This window comes from Engystomops pustulosus, chromosome 1, assembly GCF_040894005.1.
Source record: "Engystomops pustulosus chromosome 1, aEngPut4.maternal, whole genome shotgun sequence".
In the NCBI taxonomy this organism is placed as follows: domain Eukaryota; kingdom Metazoa; phylum Chordata; class Amphibia; order Anura; family Leptodactylidae; genus Engystomops; species Engystomops pustulosus.
In genome coordinates this window covers 39648351-39666208 of record NC_092411.1, presented here as the reverse complement: position 1 = coordinate 39666208, position 17858 = coordinate 39648351, and the positions used below count along the sequence as shown (strand labels likewise).

The 17858-nt window shown below is 43.4% G+C and overlaps 1 long non-coding RNA gene across 5 annotated transcripts in view; it reads right to left on the bottom strand.

The window, feature by feature from the left end:
• The window catches only part of LOC140119602 (uncharacterized), a 66748-nt gene extending 58042 nt beyond the window's left edge, over positions 1-8706 (bottom strand). For all 5 annotated transcript variants that reach the window (XR_011853397.1, XR_011853400.1, XR_011853399.1 and 2 more), the window contains exons 1-2: positions 8528-8706; positions 6597-6775 (exon numbers count right to left, since the gene is read on the bottom strand). This is a non-coding gene — a long non-coding RNA (uncharacterized lncRNA). The remainder of the gene's footprint in view (positions 1-6596; positions 6776-8527) is intronic.
• Between the last annotated feature and the right edge of the window lie 9152 nt (positions 8707-17858).

The window sequence follows — 17858 nt, the reverse complement described above, 5'->3', positions numbered from 1 at the left end:
AAAATCGGGGACAGACTTGTCAAGGCTGATGTAGGTCCAATGAAAATAAGTCGACAGCGAGGGATATTGGGACAATTGAGGAAGGGATGTTTCCCCTGCTGCAAATGTGTTAATTGCAAACATATGGACAAAGGCTCTACCTTTTCCCATAATGGCAAACAGTATGACATTACTCATTTTTTAACATGTGACAGCACTTATGTTATATATCTCTTAAGTTGTCCATGCGGACTGGCCTATGTAGGAGAAACTACATTGGAATTCAAAACTCGCTTTAACCAGCATAGGTACACTATAAGATCCAACCGTAAAGATCTTCCGGTTCCGAAGCACTTTTCGGAGCTAGGACATACCGAAAGACACCTCAGGTTTCGCATAATCGATCATGTGCCCCCGCTTAGACGGGGGGGTGATAGGGAAAGAATCTTAAAGAAAAAAGAGCTCCAATGGATTTATACATTGGAGACACTTAGACCTAAGGGACTTAATGTGGATTTTAAGTTGTGGACACTTTGAATTGCTTTTGGAGTCATATTCAGGCAGTAGTATTCTGTAACCATCTGATTTGTAGATACACAATAACACTTAGTGTGAACATATTTGTATATAAAAAAATTTACTGATGTTTCTTTATTTTACAGATTTTATGGTTTTTGCCCCAGATGTCTCCCCGCGAAAGCTGCTGGACCTTGCACACCAATTTTTTCTATATATTTTTCTCTATAATACTTACCTTAGGCTGGAATCGTACCATGGACATACGCCATCCTGTTTCCTCTTCTTTTGAAAACCTGATACCATGAAGTGGAATTTTTTCCATTTGTGCCTCACTCAGCTAGGGATAAATTAAGGTATTATTATACCCATGACCACAAATCAGGGTTTAGGTGACACACTGGATTACACCCGTAAATGGGGAGCTTCCAGGTACGTTGTCACCCTCAAGGGGGTTGATTTCCCCGGGAGGGGTTAATCATCCCACCCCTGTCCCGGTCACACTCGTTGCTATATGCACCCTTGATAACTGAGTATATAGGCACTTATACTAGATATGGGACATAGAACTGTACACTACAGCGCATCATTTCAGCGCATTGTCATGTTCCTGTGCCTCTGATGATCATGCTTGTTTGAGATACATACCGCATCAGCGCAGTGCTTGAAGCACATCCAGACTGTAGCCTTGTCCGCAGGTTGCCATGACTACGGAGTGGTTCCTATGACGCGTGTCTAGCTCCACAACAACCGCAGCGCATGCGCACTGCGACCTGGATGGCGTGCGTTCCACTGGTGCGTTCCAGAGAGCCTTTTTCTTTTTCTTCTGTTTGATCATACTATTAGATGCCTCAGATCGGAGTCCGCAGCCAAACCGGGGACGCATCAACCACACACAGTAGGAGGATACACTCGATCCACTTGGCACTTTATCACTTTTATTGTGGGGGATCCGCTGGATACCAGGATATGGCATATGCACTTTACCTTGTATATATATTTATTATGTCTGCAATTTCTTTCACTATATGTACTTACCCAATTTTAAATATACACTGCATCTATGTATTATGATATTGAATTGTTTTTGACTATTGTAACACAAATATGATAATATGATGGGCGGCACTTATGAGGTCATGTGACCTCTCACGTTTGTATATATGTCCACCATTCACACTTGTTAAATGGCTTGAGGAAGGCTACCTGTAGCCGAAACGTCGCTTGTGTTATTGAACATGGAATAAAACTACAAGATTTTTTCACTTCATCCGGTGTGCTGCGCTATTTCCTCTATATATACTACTAAAGGATTTAAGGCCCAATCCTTAGACGCTTGCACCCACCAACAAGACCTCTCTGAATGTGCTGCTTGGATTTTTCTATACGCAATATTTTTTATCAATATGTAGGTCACATAATAACTTATTTGGAATGGGTCAAGTTTTCCCAACCTTACACTTGCATTGCCAAATACAGTTAATCCTTGTATTTCATATAACCAATATCCTCTTTGTAAAACTTTTTGTTGGTGCACCCTGTTGGAGCAGTGCAGGGAGCCGCAGATTCATGAAGAACATGTGCCAAAATTTGTGAATATGTTACATCCTGCACACAACACAGGCAAACTGCACATTACTTTCTATAAATGTGGACAAATATCCTCCTTTTAGGGGCCCACTTATGAGCTTTCAACTCCATCTGTGTACCTAGGAGGAACACAGATAGAGCTGTATCCAGGTATCACAGCCCTACTCTCTCTTGTGATAAATGTTTGCCGTTGCTGACACACATGTATTGCTATTGATCTTTCCAGCCCTACAAGATCCTACCCTATATATATGGGCACAGCATTGCACTACTACTACCATCCTCTATATACATGGGCACAGCGGTGTACTACTACTCCCATTGTTTATATATATGGGCATAGCACTGCATTACTACTAGCCCCCTGCATTTATATGGGCACAGCACTGTACTACTACTCCCATAATCCCAACCTTACAATTACTGAGCAACATACAGTTAGCTCATGAGTCCACTTTAGGTCTATGGTGCGGTAGATGAAATTTCCTCTCAAGGAAAGGGGCAGTCGACCCAAAGCTTCAGATGATTGTCCTTAATTTAGCTCTTACCTTAGTACATTTACTAGTACAGTCTAAAATAACCCTGCCAGCATTTAAGCAATTACATGAGGTATGTAGCAATTACATGACCTTTGATACATTAGATGAATGAATACAACAACTTAATGAAAAATATCTAACAGTATTACATTTTATAAATTCATTAATACACAGATTTGGATTTCTAGAAGACGGCAGATACGCAAAATCTGCATCGGAGTGTAGTGGGGAGGGGATAACAGCGAGGCGGCGGAGAGGAGTCAGGTCAGTGATTGGTGGCAGCTAATCTTCACATCACAGTGAAGTCTCTATATATGTTTTATGGTAAATTACTAATAGATAACATTGTGTATACTGTGTATGGTGTGGATGAATACTGTATGGATACAGTCATCAGTATATAATGTCCTTAGTGCCACTGCTCCTGCTATACCACATCGGTGCATTACTACTTTTTTAACCAGTTTCTTACTGCTTTACGACTTTATACGCTGCAGCAGAAGGCAGTTAACTGTATATTTGTGGCAGCTCCTTAAGACAGGCGCCTGTAGTGAGAAGAGGAGGAAGTGCAGAATGAAGAGGAGGAAGTGCAGTGAGAAGAGTAGGAAGCGCAGTGAGAAGAAGAGGAAGCGCAGTGAGAAGAGGAGGAAGTGCAGTGAGTAGGAGGAAGTGCAGTGAGTAGAGGAGGAAGTGCAGTGAGAAGAGGAAACACAATGAAAAGAGGAGGAAGCGCAGTGAGAAGAGGAGGAAGCGCAGTGAGAAGAGGAGGAAGCGCAGTGGGAAGAGGAGGAAGCGCAGTGAGAAGAGGAGGAAGTACAGTGACATCTCTCTGTGTATAGACTGCTGAGATTTTACAGCACCGCCTGAGACCTGCAGAGTGGTTTCTGGACAAAAAAATCACGGGCGTTCCTCCGCCTGCTGTTACACGCAAAGAGAAGGAAGAAGAGGAAGCATCGGAAAGTAAGTATGTAAGTTTATTGTTTTATACACTCGAATATAAGCCGAGTTGGGGTTTTTCAGCACATTTTTTATGCTGAAAAACTCTGCCGATACACAAGTATATATGGTAATTGATATTTTGTTTGTGTAATGAAAAGTTTTGTAATTTTTCAATATACTTTCTGTATCAATTCTTCAGCGTTTATTTGATCTCTGCTTGCTGTCATTCTATAGGAAGCTTCATTGTTTACTTGCAGTGGATAGAAATCTGTCCATGGTATGTGATGGGCACGGATGTGCAAGAGCCGTTATCATCATAGAGAGTAATGATACTAACGGCCCGTGCACCTGCCTGTCCATCAAATAACCATGGGCAGATTTCTATACACTGGATGTAAACATGTAGAATGACAGCAAGCAGAGATTGAGAAAACCATGAGGAATTGGTACGGAAAGTATATTGGAAACTGTTATCATGATTACAGTTCAGCGCTTCTTTTTTGCAAGTAAGAGGGGACTCCTTGCATCATCTATCAAGATGAATGGGACACTGCACAGCCCATAATTCACTTTTCTACCTCGGCCTTGAGTTTTTTGAATTTTTAAAGCCTCCCCACACTGAGGCTCTCTCGCCCAGGGACCTACTGAAACCTGCAGCCAACCCTGCTGAGCTGTGCACCTCTGCATTGACTGCAGTACAAGGTTACATTAAATTATACCTTATCTGTGATCCAAATGTATTAAATGAATCCACCAACTTTCAAATCGCCACAGAAGTAAAATCTGCATTGTGAGGGGCATTTTATACATTTTTCAACCATACACATCATGTTCCATAGCTATTTCTCACTGAAGAGAGAATTCTGTTTTTATTTTTATGACAATTAGTTTTTTGGTTCATCAGCAATACAGCAAGGTTACTACCTCGCTCCCTGAACCTTCAATTTACACAATGATTAAGGCTTTATACAATAAAGGCAAAAGAAAAATAAGATAATAAGTGCACCGTCAATTCCAGACTGCCTATTGGGGCACAGAGAGGCCATTTGAAAATCTCAGTCCTTGAACTGTAAGGAAGGATTTTTATAGTGAAAAGCAATAGAGACAAATATGATACAATCAGGATGCATGACGTGATAGATGATAGACGCTCTATTAATCTCCCTATCACATGGATCCCACATCACCTGTGACCTGGAGGGTGCGCTGACCCCTGCCAGTCAGTGTTACATAGGGATCGGTAGGCAGAGTAATAAAGCCTTGTAGGTATGTAGGTTGTAGCACTTACCGTCAGGTCTGGGATTGTTGTGGCCGGAGACAGTTGAAATGTTAAACTGCCAGGATGTGCGGTGGCTGCAGAAGGGTCTCACTCTGTGCTCTGTACAGGGGTCACACTCATGGATGACGTCTTGTTCGCTAGATGAGTACGTCACTGCACTTCTTACCTGGACTGGTCCTCTTCTAGATCTACAGAAGTCAGATTTAGAACTTTACAGCAACTGTGGTGTCATAGAATGTCATTCCATGTGTATAATGTCACATCCCCAAGGGGGGCTAGGAAATAAATTGTGAAATAAAGTTTGTTTAAAAAACAGTTCAAACAGTTCCAGATAATTAAAGATAATCAATATGTGTAATGTACCAATGAAAAAGCATAAATAAGACCTCATCTCTTCCCAAAAAAAGTAAACCTTTTTTTTTGCTAAAATAAATCTTCACTCAAATTTTTCCATCATAGTCCACAGCATTATAAAGACCACAGCAAGTATTTGCAAGACACAGTAAGGAGCATTCAGGAGCATTCAAAAATTTTGCCGCAGGCTCCGTGTTTTTGGTGCCCAGATCATGCTATAATTTACTCTGGGATGTTAGATTGTGGTGCAAGGGGTTAATGGTTAATTGGAACACGACCCAAAAAGTTTAATATAGTCCCCACATTCATGATGATGAAATAGAATTTTTGCTGCTTTTTGCAGGTCTAAGTGTGCACCAAAAATTGAGCCAAAAACATTTTTGGGATATTAGAAGTGCAAGAAAAGTGTCCTGATTTCAAATTGTGCACCCAATAATAGAAAAGGTGTGCGTGTCGGAAAAGGAAAAAAATTGTCCCACCAACACTTCATAAAAGGGCGCAAAAAAAGTCAATAAAATAGTCCTAAATTTAAAGAATAAGAATGAGGCCCCTGCTCATAATAACTTACAGTCTGTGAGTTAAAGGGAAGATAAAGGAGGTGACAGGATGTATATAATGGTCCAGCGCCTGTATATACGATAGAGGGTAAATATATAATGGTGGGGGCTGACAGTAGAGATTCCCCCTGTAATTGGCAGAATGGGGAACCAGAAGCCCTTCTAATCTGCCTTGTGCTACTAAGGACTTCTGGGATCAGTTTGTCCTGGGAGTGGTCAGGGAAGTCCCATAGAAATCAGCGGAGACCTAATGGACTAATGGGGTCGGCATATGATGTGAATCCCCCCCTGCACCCACCACACCAGATATTTTTAGAGTCTCTGGCCTCTAGAATTGCGCTATAACCTGCGCCAGGAACATGTGGATAGTTAGTGAAGGGCAGGTCTACAAGTGCACCAGATTTATGAAAGGGGCTGAGGTTGAATGATAAATCTGTTAGACCACTAGATTGTCTTGGGTTAAGCTCCCCATACACTTAATACATGTGTCAGTTAAGCCCCCAGTTTTCTCTTACACAAAAATAAGAAAAATCAAGAGTGTTCAGTTGGTTGTGAATTGTGTGGTACTTTTTATACAGCCCCCATAAGCCAGAGAGGCCATTGGAAAATCTCAGTCCTTGAACTGTAAGGAAGGATTTTTATAGTGAAAAGCAATAGAGACAAATATGATACAATCAGGATGCATGACGTGATAGATGATAGACACTCTATTAATCTCCCTATCACATGGATCCCACATCACCTGTGACCTGGAGGGTGCGCTGACCCCTGCCAGTAAGTGTTACATAGGGATAGGTAGGCAGAGTAATAAAGCCTTGTAGGTATGTAGGTTGTAGCACTTACCATCAGGTCTGGGATTGTTGAGGCTGGAGACAGTTGAAATGTTAAACTGCCAGGATGTGCGGCGGCTGCAGAAGGGTCTCACTCTGTGCTCTGTACAGGGGTCACACTCATGGATGACGTCTTGTTCCCTAGATGAGTACGTCTCTGCACTTCTTAGCTGGACTGGTCCTCTTCTAGATCTACAGAAGTCAGATTTAGAACTTTACAGCAACTGTGATGTCATAGAATGTCATTCCATGTGTATAATGTCACATCCCCAAGGGGGCGAGGAAATAAATTGTACTAAGTGAAATAAAGTTTGTTTAAAAAACAAAACATAAATATGAACATCTTTAAAAACATTAAAAAAATTTCAATAAACATTGGTTTATTTTTTGGGTAAAAATGTGAAAATAATGTACACATTAGGTAAGAGTGTTCACTGAAGATATAAATACAATGTCCCGGTATAGGAGTGTTCTTATGTTAAGATTATGAACATTTTTTTTTTACTTCAAACACTTCCAGATAATTAAAGATAATCAATATGTGTAATGTACCAATGAAAAAGCATAAATAAGACCTCATATCTTCCCAAAAAAGTAAACATATTTTTAGCTAAAATAAATCTTCACTCAAATGGTTCCATCATAGTCCACAGCATTATAAAGACCACAGCAAGTATTTGCAAGACACAGTAAGGAGCATTCAGGAGCATTCAAAAATTTTGCCGCAGGCTCCGTGTTTTTGGTGCCCAGATCATGCTATAATTTACACTGGGATGTTAGATTGTGGTGCAAGGGGTTAATGGTTAATTGGAACACGACCGTAAAAGTTTAATATAGTCCCCACATTCATGATGATGAAATAGAATTTTTGCTGCTTTTTGCAGGTCTAAGTGTGCACCAAAAGTTGAGCCAAAAATATTTTTGGGATACTAGAAGTGCAAGAAAAGTGTCCTGATTTCAAATTGTGCACCCAATAATAGAAAAGGCGTGCGTGTCGGAAAAGGAAAAAAATTGGCCCAGCAACACTTCATTAAAGGGCGCAAAAAAAGTCAATAAAATAGTCCTAAATTGAAAGAATAAGAATGAGGCCCCTGCTCATAATAACTTACAGTCTGTGAGTTAAAGGGAAGATAAAGGAGGTGACAGGACGTATATAATGGTCCAGCGCCTGTATATACGATAGAGGGTAAATATATAATGGTGGGGGCTGACAGTAGAGATTCCTCCTGTAATTGGCAGAATGGGGAACAAGAAGCCCTTCTAATCTGCCTTGTGCTACTAAGGACTTCTGGGATCAGTTTGTCCTGGGAGCGGTCAGGGAGGTCCCATAGAAATCAGCGGAGACCTAATGGACTAATGGGGCCGGCATATGATGTGAATCCCCCCCTGCACCCACCACACCAGATATTTTTAGAGTCTCTGGCCTCTAGAATTGCGCTATAACCTGCGCCAGGAACATGTGCATAGTTAGTAGGGCAGGTCTGCAAGTGCCCCAGATTTATGAAAGGGGCTGAGGCTGAATAATAAATCTGTTAGACCACTAGATTGTCTTGGGTTAAGCTCCCCATACACTTAATACATGTGTCAGTTAAGCCCCCAGTTTTCTCTTACACAAAAATAAGAAAAATCAAGAGTGTTCAGTTGGTGTGAATTGTGTGGTACTTTTTATACAACCCCCATAAGCCAGAGAGGCCATTTGAAAATCTCAGTCCTTGAACTGTAAGGAAGGATTTTTATAGTGAAAAGCAATAGAGACAAATATGATACAATCAGGATGCATGACGTGATAGATGATAGACGCTCTATTAATCTCCCTATCACATGGATCCCACATCACCTGTGACCTGGAGGGTGCGCTGACCCCTGCCAGTCAGTGTTACATAGGGATAGGCAGGCAGAGTAAAATGAATAAAGCCTTGTAGGTAGGTAGGTTGTAGCACTTACCGTCAGGTCTGGGATTGTTGTGGCCGGAGACAGTTGAAATGTTAAACTGCCAGGATGTGCGGCGGCTGCAGAAGGGTCTCACTCTGTGCTCTGTACAGGGGTCACACTCATGGATGACGTCTTGTTCGCTAGATGAGTACGTCTCTGCACTTCTTAGCCGGACTGGTCCTCTTCTGGATCTACAGAACTCAGATCTAGAACTTTACAGCAACTGTGATGTCATAGAATGTCATTCCATGTGTATAATGTCACATCCCCTAGTGGGGCTAGCAAATAAATTGTACTAAGTGAAATAAAGTTTGTTTAAAAAACAAAACAAAAAATTGAACATCATTAAAAATATTTTAAAAATTTTTCAATAAACAGTGGTTCATTTTTTGGGTAAAAATGTGAAAAAAAAATACACATTAGGTAAAAGTGTACAATGTAACACTGAAGATTTAAATACAATGTTTAGGTATAGGAGTGTTCTTATGTTAAGGTTATGAACATTTCATTTTTTTCCTTCAAACACTTCCAGATAATTAAAGATAATCAATATGTGTAATGTACCATTAAAAAGCATAAATAGGACATCATCTAATTCCCGCAAAAAGTTAAAGGAAACCTACCACTTGAAGTGGCAGGTTTCTGATGGAAATACCGAGCACCAGCTCAGGGTGAGCTGGTGCCGGAGCTTATTTTCGTTAGTGTTTTAAACCGCGATACTGCGGTTTAAAACACTAACGAAAATAAGCTCCGGCACCAGCTCACCCTGAGCTGGTGCCCGGTATTTCCATCAGAAACCTGCCACTACAAGTGGTAGGTTTCCTTTAACATATTTTTACCTAAAATAAATCTTCACTCAAATGGTTCCATCATAGTCCACAGCATTATAAAGACCAAGTATTTGCAAGACACAGTAAGACATTTTGTGGAGCATTTATCAATTTTGCCACAGACCCGTGATTTGGTGCCCAGATCATGCTATAATTTACACTGGGATGTTAGATTGTGGTGCAAGGAGTTAATAGTTAATTGTCACATGACCGAAAAAGTTTAATATAGTCCCCACATTCATGATGATGAAATAGAATTTTTGCTGCTTTTTGCAGGTCTAAGTGTGCACCAAAAATTGAGCCAAAAACATTGTCGGGATATTAGAAGTGCAAGAAAAGTGTCCTGATTTCAAATTGTGCACCCAATAATAGAAAAGGCGTGCGTGTCGGAAAAGGAAAAAAAATGTCCCACCAACACTTCATAAAAGGGCGCAACAAGGAGAAAAAAAAAGTCAATAAAACAGAATGAGGCCTCTGCTCATAATAACTTACAGTCTGTGAGTTAAAGGAAAGAAAGGAGATGACAGGACGTATATGATGGTCCAGCGCCTGTATATAGGATAGAGGGTAAATATATAATGGTGGGGGCTGACAGTAGAGATTCCCCCCTTCTAATCTACCTCGTGCTACTAAGGACTTCTGGGATCAGTTTGACCTGGGAGCGGTCAGGGAAGTCCCATAGAAATCAGCGGAGACCTAATGGACTATAGGCAGTCCCCGGGTTACATACAAGATAGGGTCTGTAGGTTTGTTCTTAAGTTGAATTTGTATGTAAGTCGGAACTGTATACTTTATAGTTGTAGCCCCAGCCAGAATTTTTTGGTTCTCTGTCAAAATTGTATTTTAAAAATGTTGGGTTGTCATAAGAAGCAGGATTAACACTAAAGCTTCATTGTAGACATCATTTATAACTGTTCTAGCTGTTTATTGTGGCCCAGGACTAAAGTACAGTAAATTACCAAAATCCAGAGGTCCGTTTGTAACTAGGGGTCGTCTGTAAGTCAGGTGTTCTTAAGTAGGGTACCGCCTGTAATGGGGCCGGCGTATGATGTGAATCCCCCCCTGCACCCACCACACCAGATATTTTAAGAGTCTCTGGCCTCTAGAATTGCGCTATAACCTGCGCCAGAAACATGTTCATAGTTAGTGCTGGGCAGGTCTACAAGTGCACCAGATTTATGAAAGGGGCTGAGAGAGCCATGAACGCCACATATTTTAAAATGTTATTCCGGAAGAGCCGTACAATATGCACATGCCCCCGAGGAGATAGGTAGTCTCAGTGTCATGGGTGCCCCTGCGATCTACGTCTCAGATCGCAGGCACACCCCTGCCCCTCTCTGTGGCGACGCCCCTTTCAGAGCTCACTCACGTCTCCATGTGTCTGCTCCCGTCCTGGCTGCGCGTCTGCAGATTTAACTGGCCAGCGCGCTGCTGATTGGCGCTACCCACTTTCTTGGTTCCCCGCTGGATCTTAGTTCTTCATGGATATGAGGAAGCTACTGTTGACCCCGGACCTGTTCTTGATCTGCCAGCCCTGACCTCTTGCTCCGTCCCCTACCTCGCATCATTGCCACCTGCCTTGACCGCCTGCTTGTTCCTGAACACAAGACTTTCTAGTGATCCTGTACCTCAACCTTGGCTGCCACCGCAGACAAGTCGTGCCTGTGGAACGACCAGGTGGTACCTTACTGCAGCAATACCATCCTACTTTGCGGCGGGCTCTGGTGAAGACCAGGTGCCACTTAGATTCCGGTCCAAGGTGTCTGCTTACATCATCGTCCATGGGGGTCCAGGGGGTTCACTACTCCAAATCCTGACACCCACCACATGCCTCGCAGTAGATAGGTAGTCCCAGCACTTGCCTCCAAGTAGATAGGTAGCCCCAGCACATACCCCCAGTAAATAGGTAGCCCCACAGCACATATCTGGCTCCTGAGCCATAGGTTCCCTACCCCTGTGTTAGACCACTAGATTGTCTTGGTTAAAGCCCCCCTTTCACTTATGACACATGTGTCAGTTAAGCCCCCAGTTTTCTCTTACACAAAAATTTTTTTCCTCAGGGATGTAAGGTTCTGTATGAGGTGCCATGTACATGGCGGAGGAGATAGTGGGGGCAGTTTCTGCCCCCCCTTCTTTGAAGGAAGGGAACCACAAAGAATTGTATAGGTAACTGGAGGTGATTGTGGAATGGCTATGGGATTGACAACAGTGCTAGTCCCTCACCCATTCTGCAAGTGTCAGACAAAAACCGCTACAGATTTTTTTCTGCGTTGTTTGTATAGGTAATTTGCAATGTGTGCAGTGTCCCCAGACCACACTAATCCCCCCTCACCCTTCCACCTGTCAAAACTGCTAATAGAATTCCTCTATTAGGTAATTTAATGAAATTGATATATAAGACTCTTTTCGGACTGAAGTATTTTGATCAATATGTGATATCATTTGATGTCTAAAACTTTAGGAAAACACTGATGAGGATAATGATGTCTGAATGAGGCAGTAGTCTTGCTATTTGCCAACGTTATGTATTTGGTTTAATTATATGAAACATTGGGGCAAATTTACACACCCGTCCCGTCGCAATCCCGGAGGTGCGTTGTCTGTCGAGGATTCGGAGCTGCCGCGATTCACTAAGATCATGCGTCCATTTTCCTGCATGTGTTGCTTGACCGCTGAGGTCCGCTGGAGTTCACCTTCTTCTTCCTGGTGCATGTAAGTGCTTGGTATTGTGACAAAATTGAAATATTAAATCCCGCGCGTTGTCCAAATCCGTTGGATCATCCGACGGCCCGCCTCCCAATTTGTGTCGCGTGAAAGTTGGCGCTGATGTGCCAAAATCCGATCGCATGCGCCAAAAACCCCTTTTTTAATGCGGCGCACATCAGAAATCGTGGGGTATTCTAACGAGAGTGCGGACCGTGGACCCTTAGTAAATGAGCCCCACTGTGCTCTATTTTTGCCACATTTCTTGAATGTGCATTTAGGTATTTATTTATGGTCATGGTAATTCTACAGATTTATACTCTGGCCCTACAATACCATGACCAATGGGCTGATATCTATCCTGTATGAACATCTGATGCTTATAGAACCTATTAGGTGCTGTATAGAGATGAGCGAACATACTCGTCCGAGCTTGATGCTCGTTCGAGCATTAGCGTACTCGAAACTGCTCGTTGCTCGGACGAATACTTCGCCCGCTCGAGAAAATGGCATCTCCCGCCGTTTTGCTTTTTGGCGGCCAGAAACAGAGCCAATCACAAGCCAGGAGACTCTGCACTCCACCCAGCATGATGTGGTACCCTTACACGTCGATAGCAGTGGTTGGCTGGCCAGATCAGGTGACCCTGGAATAGACTAGCCCCTGCCTGCGCTGCTCGGATCATTCTGTGTCTGGATGCCGCTAGGGAGAGAGCTGCTGCTGGTCAGGGAAAGCGTTAGGCTGTTCTATTAGAATATTGTTAGGCAGGAGTGATTCTACAAGAACCCAACAGCCCTTCTTAGGGCTACAATAACGTTATACATTTTTTTTTTTTTTTTGCAGCTAGTACCATATTGTGAGGAATTTGCAGGGGGACTTGCTACCGTTGTGTTTAGCTCTTAGTGACACACATATCCACCTCAAACACCAAAGTGGGAAAATTTATTAGGGGTTTGATTTCAATTAGGCACAGTCTGCCATTTACTTTTTATTTTACGTTTATTTTTTCATAACTCAGCGTCATCTCATCTGGCATAGCAGTGTGCTTTCATACTTGGCTAGAAAATAGCCATAGGAGAATCCAAACGGCTTACTTAGGCCTACAATAGCGTTATATATTTTATTTCTGGTTGATCTGCTGGTGGCTGTCCTTGCTGTAGTGCATCTACTACCATATTGTGAGGAATTTGTAGTGAGACTTGCGACCGTTGTGTTTAGCGCTTAGTGACGCACATATCCATCGCAAAGACCGAAGTGGGAAAATTTATTAGGGGTTTGATTTCAATTAGGCACAGTCTGCCATTTACTTTTTATTTTACGTTTATTTTTTCATAACTCAGCGTCATCTCATCTGGCATAGCAGTGTGCTTTCATACTTGGCTAGAAAATAGCCATAGGAGAATCCAAAAGGCTTACTTAGGCCTACAATAGTGTTATATATTTTATTTCTGGTTGATCTGCTGGTGGCTGTCCTTGCTGTAGTGCATCTACTACCATATTGTGAGGAATTTGTAGTGAGACTTGCGACCGTTGTGTTTAGCGCTTAGTGACGCACATATCCATCGCAAAGACCGAAGTGGGAAAATTTATTAGGGGTTTGATTTCAATTAGGCACAGTCTGCCAGTTTCTTTTTATTTTATGTTTATTTTTTTAATAACTCAGCGTCATCTCATCTGGCATAGCAGTGTGCTTTCATACTTGGCTAGAAAATAGCCATAGGAGAATCCAAACGGCTTACTTAGGCCTACAATAGCGTTATATATTTTATTTCTGGTTGATCTGCTGGTGGCTGTCCTTGCTGTAGTGCATCTACTACCATATTGTGAGGAATTTGTAGTGAGACTTGCGACCGTTGTGTTTAGCGCTTAGTGACGCACATATCCATCGCAAAGACCGAAGTGGGAAAATTTATTAGGGGTTTGATTTCAATTAGGCACAGTCTGCCATTTACTTTTTATTTTACGTTTATTTTTTCATAACTCAGCGTCATCTCATCTGGCATAGCAGTGTGCTTTCATACTTGGCTAGAAAATAGCCATAGGAGAATCCAAACGGCTTACTTAGGCCTACAATAGCGTTATATATTTTATTTCTGGTTGATCTGCTGGTGGCTGTCCTTGCTGTAGTGCATCTACTACCATATTGTGAGGAATTTGTAGTGAGACTTGCGACCGTTGTGTTTAGCGCTTAGTGACGCACATATCCATCGCAAAGACCGAAGTGGGAAAATTTATTAGGGGTTTGATTTCAATTAGGCACAGTCTGCCATTTACTTTTTATTTTACGTTTATTTTTTCATAACTCAGCGTCATCTCATCTGGCATAGCAGTGTGCTTTCATACTTGGCTAGAAAATAGCCATAGGAGAATCCAAACGGCTTACTTAGGCCTACAATAGCGTTATATATTTTATTTCTGGTTGATCTGCTGGTGGCTGTCCTTGCTGTAGTGCATCTACTACCATATTGTGAGGAATTTGTAGTGAGACTTGCGACCGTTGTGTTTAGCGCTTAGTGACGCACATATCCATCGCAAAGACCGAAGTGGGAAAATTTATTAGGGGTTTGATTTCAATTAGGCACAGTCTGCCATTTACTTTTTATTTTACGTTTATTTTTTCGTAACTCAGCGTCATCTCATCTGGCATAGCAGTGTGCTTTCATACTTGGCTAGAAAATAGCCATAGGAGAATCCAAACGGCTTACTTAGGCCTACAATAGCGTTATATATTTTATTTCTGGTTGATCTGCTGGTGGCTGTCCTTGCTGTAGTGCATCTACTACCATATTGTGAGGAATTTGTAGTGAGACTTGCGACCGTTGTGTTTAGCGCTTAGTGACGCACATATCCATTGCAAAGACCGAAGTGGGAAAATTTATTAGGGGTTTGATTTCAATTAGGCACAGTCTGCCAGTTTCTTTTTATTTTACGTTTATTTTTTTAATAACTCAGCGTCATCTCATCTGGCATAGCAGTGTGCTTTCATACTTGGCTAGAAAATAGCCATAGGAGAATCCAAACGGCTTACTTAGGCCTACAATAGCGTTATATATATTTTATTTCTGGTTGATCTGCTGGTGGCTGTCCTTGCTGTAGTGCATCTACTACCATATTGTGAGGAATTTGTGGTGAGACTTGCGACCGTTGTGTTTAGCGCTTAGTGACGCACATATCCATCGCAAAGACCGAAGTGGGAAAATGTATTAGGGGTTTGATTTCAATTAGGCACAGTCTGCCATTTACTTTTTATTTTACGTTTATTTTTTCATAACTCAGCGTCATCTCATCTGGCATAGCAGTGTGCTTTCATACTTGGCTAGAAAATAGCCATAGGAGAATCCAAACGGCTTACTTAGGCCTACAATAGCGTTATATATATTTTATTTCTGGTTGATCTGCTGGTGGCTGTCCTTGCTGTAGTGCATCTACTACCATATTGTGAGGAATTTGTAGTGAGACTTGCGACCGTTGTGTTTAGCGCTTAGTGACGCACATATCCATCGCAAAGACCGAAGTGGGAAAATTTATTAGGGGTTTGATTTCAATTAGGCACAGTCTGCCATTTACTTTTTATTTTACGTTTATTTTTTCATAACTCAGCGTCATCTCATCTGGCATAGCAGTGTGCTTTCATACTTGGCTAGAAAATAGCCATAGGAGAATCCAAACGGCTTACTTAGGCCTACAATAGCGTTATATATTTTATTTCTGGTTGATCTGCTGGTGGCTGTCCTTGCTGTAGTGCATCTACTACCATATTGTGAGGAATTTGTAGTGAGACTTGCGACCGTTGTGTTTAGCGCTTAGTGACGCACATATCCATCGCAAAGACCGAAGTGGGACAATTTATTAAGGGTTGGATTTCAATTAGGCACAGTCTGCCATTTCCTTTTTATTTTACGTTTATTTTTTCATAACTCAGCGTCATCTCATCTGGCATAGCAGTGTGCTTTCATACTTGGCTAGAAAATAGCCATAGCAATAGGATAGCATCGTTTGGTTTTAAAAACTAAAAAACACAAAAAAAAACCACAAAAAAACACAAAAAAAAGTTAAAAAAAAATTAAAGTTATAACTTTCATTTTCAAAATGTTTAACCCGAGGGCTAGGGGTAGAGGACGAGGGCGGCGACGTGGGCGTCCAACTACTGCAGGGGTCAGAGGCCGTGGTCCTGGGCGGGGTGAGACACCACCTGCTGATGAGGGAGCAGGGGAACGCCGCAGAGCTACACTCCCTAGGTTCATGTCTGAAGTTACTGGGACTCGTGGTAGGGCACTGTTGAGGCCAGAACAGTGCGAACAGGTGATGTCGTGGATTGTCGACAATGCTTCGAGCAATTTGTCCACCAGTCAGTCTTCCACGCAGTCCACCCATGTCACCGAAATCGGCACTCCTCCAGCTCCTGCACCTCAGCCTCCTCCCCCCCAGTCTGCCCCCTCCCAGGAAAATTTGGCATTTGAACCGGCATACTCTGAGGAACTGTTTTCTGGACCCTTCCCACAGTCACAAACCACTTGTCCGGTTGCTGCTGAGCAATTTTCCGATGCCCAGGTTTTCCACCAGTCGCAGTCTGTGGGTGATGATGACCTTCTTGACGTGGTGGAAGAAGTGTGTAAAGAGGTGTCCGACGATGAGTAGACACGGTTGTCAGACAGTGGTGAAGTTGTTGTCAGGTAGGAAGTCCGAGGGGGGAGCAGACTGAGGGATCGGAGGATGATGAGGTGACAGACCCAAGCTGGGTTGAGAGGCCGGGTGAACACAGTGCTTCTGAGACGGAGGAGAGTCCTCGACCAGAACAGGTTGGAAGAGGCAGTGGTGGGGCCAGACGGAGAGGCAGGGCCAGAGCAGGTGCATCAGCGCCAAATGTGTCACGTAGTGAAGCTCCCGTGGCGAGGGCTCCCGCGGCGAGGGCTAGATTTTCAGAAGTCTGGAGGTTCTTTAAGGAAACACCGGATGACCGACGGACTGTGGTGTGCAACCTTTGCCAAACCAGGATCAGCAAGGGTTCCACCACTACTAGCTTAACTACCACCAGTATGCGCAGGCATATGAATGCTAAACACCCCACTCAGTGGCACCAAGCCCGTTCACCTCCGGCCGTGCACACCACTGCTCCTTCCCCTGTGTCAGCTGATAGTCAGTCCCCTGCCCAGGACCCTGGCACAAAAACCCCATCGTCGCCTCCACGATCCTCCACAGCATCCACCAGCGTTCAGCTCTCCATACCCCAGACGCTGGAGCGGAAACGGAAATATAGTGCAACCCACCCGCACGCCCAAGCCCTTAATGTCCACATCTCCAGATTGCTTAGCCTGGAGATGCTGCCCTATAGGCTAGTAGAGACCGAGGCCTTTCGCAACCTCATGGCGGCGGCCGCCCCTCGGTATTCGGTCCCCAGCCGCCACTACTTTTCCCGATGTGCCGTCCCAGCCCTGCACCAGCACGTGTCAGACAACATCATCCGTTGTGCCCTGACCAACGCCGTTTCTGACAAGGTCCACCTGACCACGGACACGTGGACGAGTGCTGCCGGGCAGGGCCACTATATATCGCTGACGGCACATTGGGTTAACTTGGTGGAGGCTGGGACCGAGTCTGACCCTGCGGCTGGTCATATACTGCCGACGCCGAGGATTGCGGGGCCTACCTCGGTCCAGATCTTTCAGGCCTACTATGCCTCCTCCTCCTCCCACCCCTCCTCCACCTCCTCCTCCGAACTACCATCCGTGGGCATGGCGCCATCAGTCGCTAGCTCTAGGCACAGCAGCAGTGCAGTCGCTAAGCGACAGCAGGCGGTGCTCAAACTGCTGAG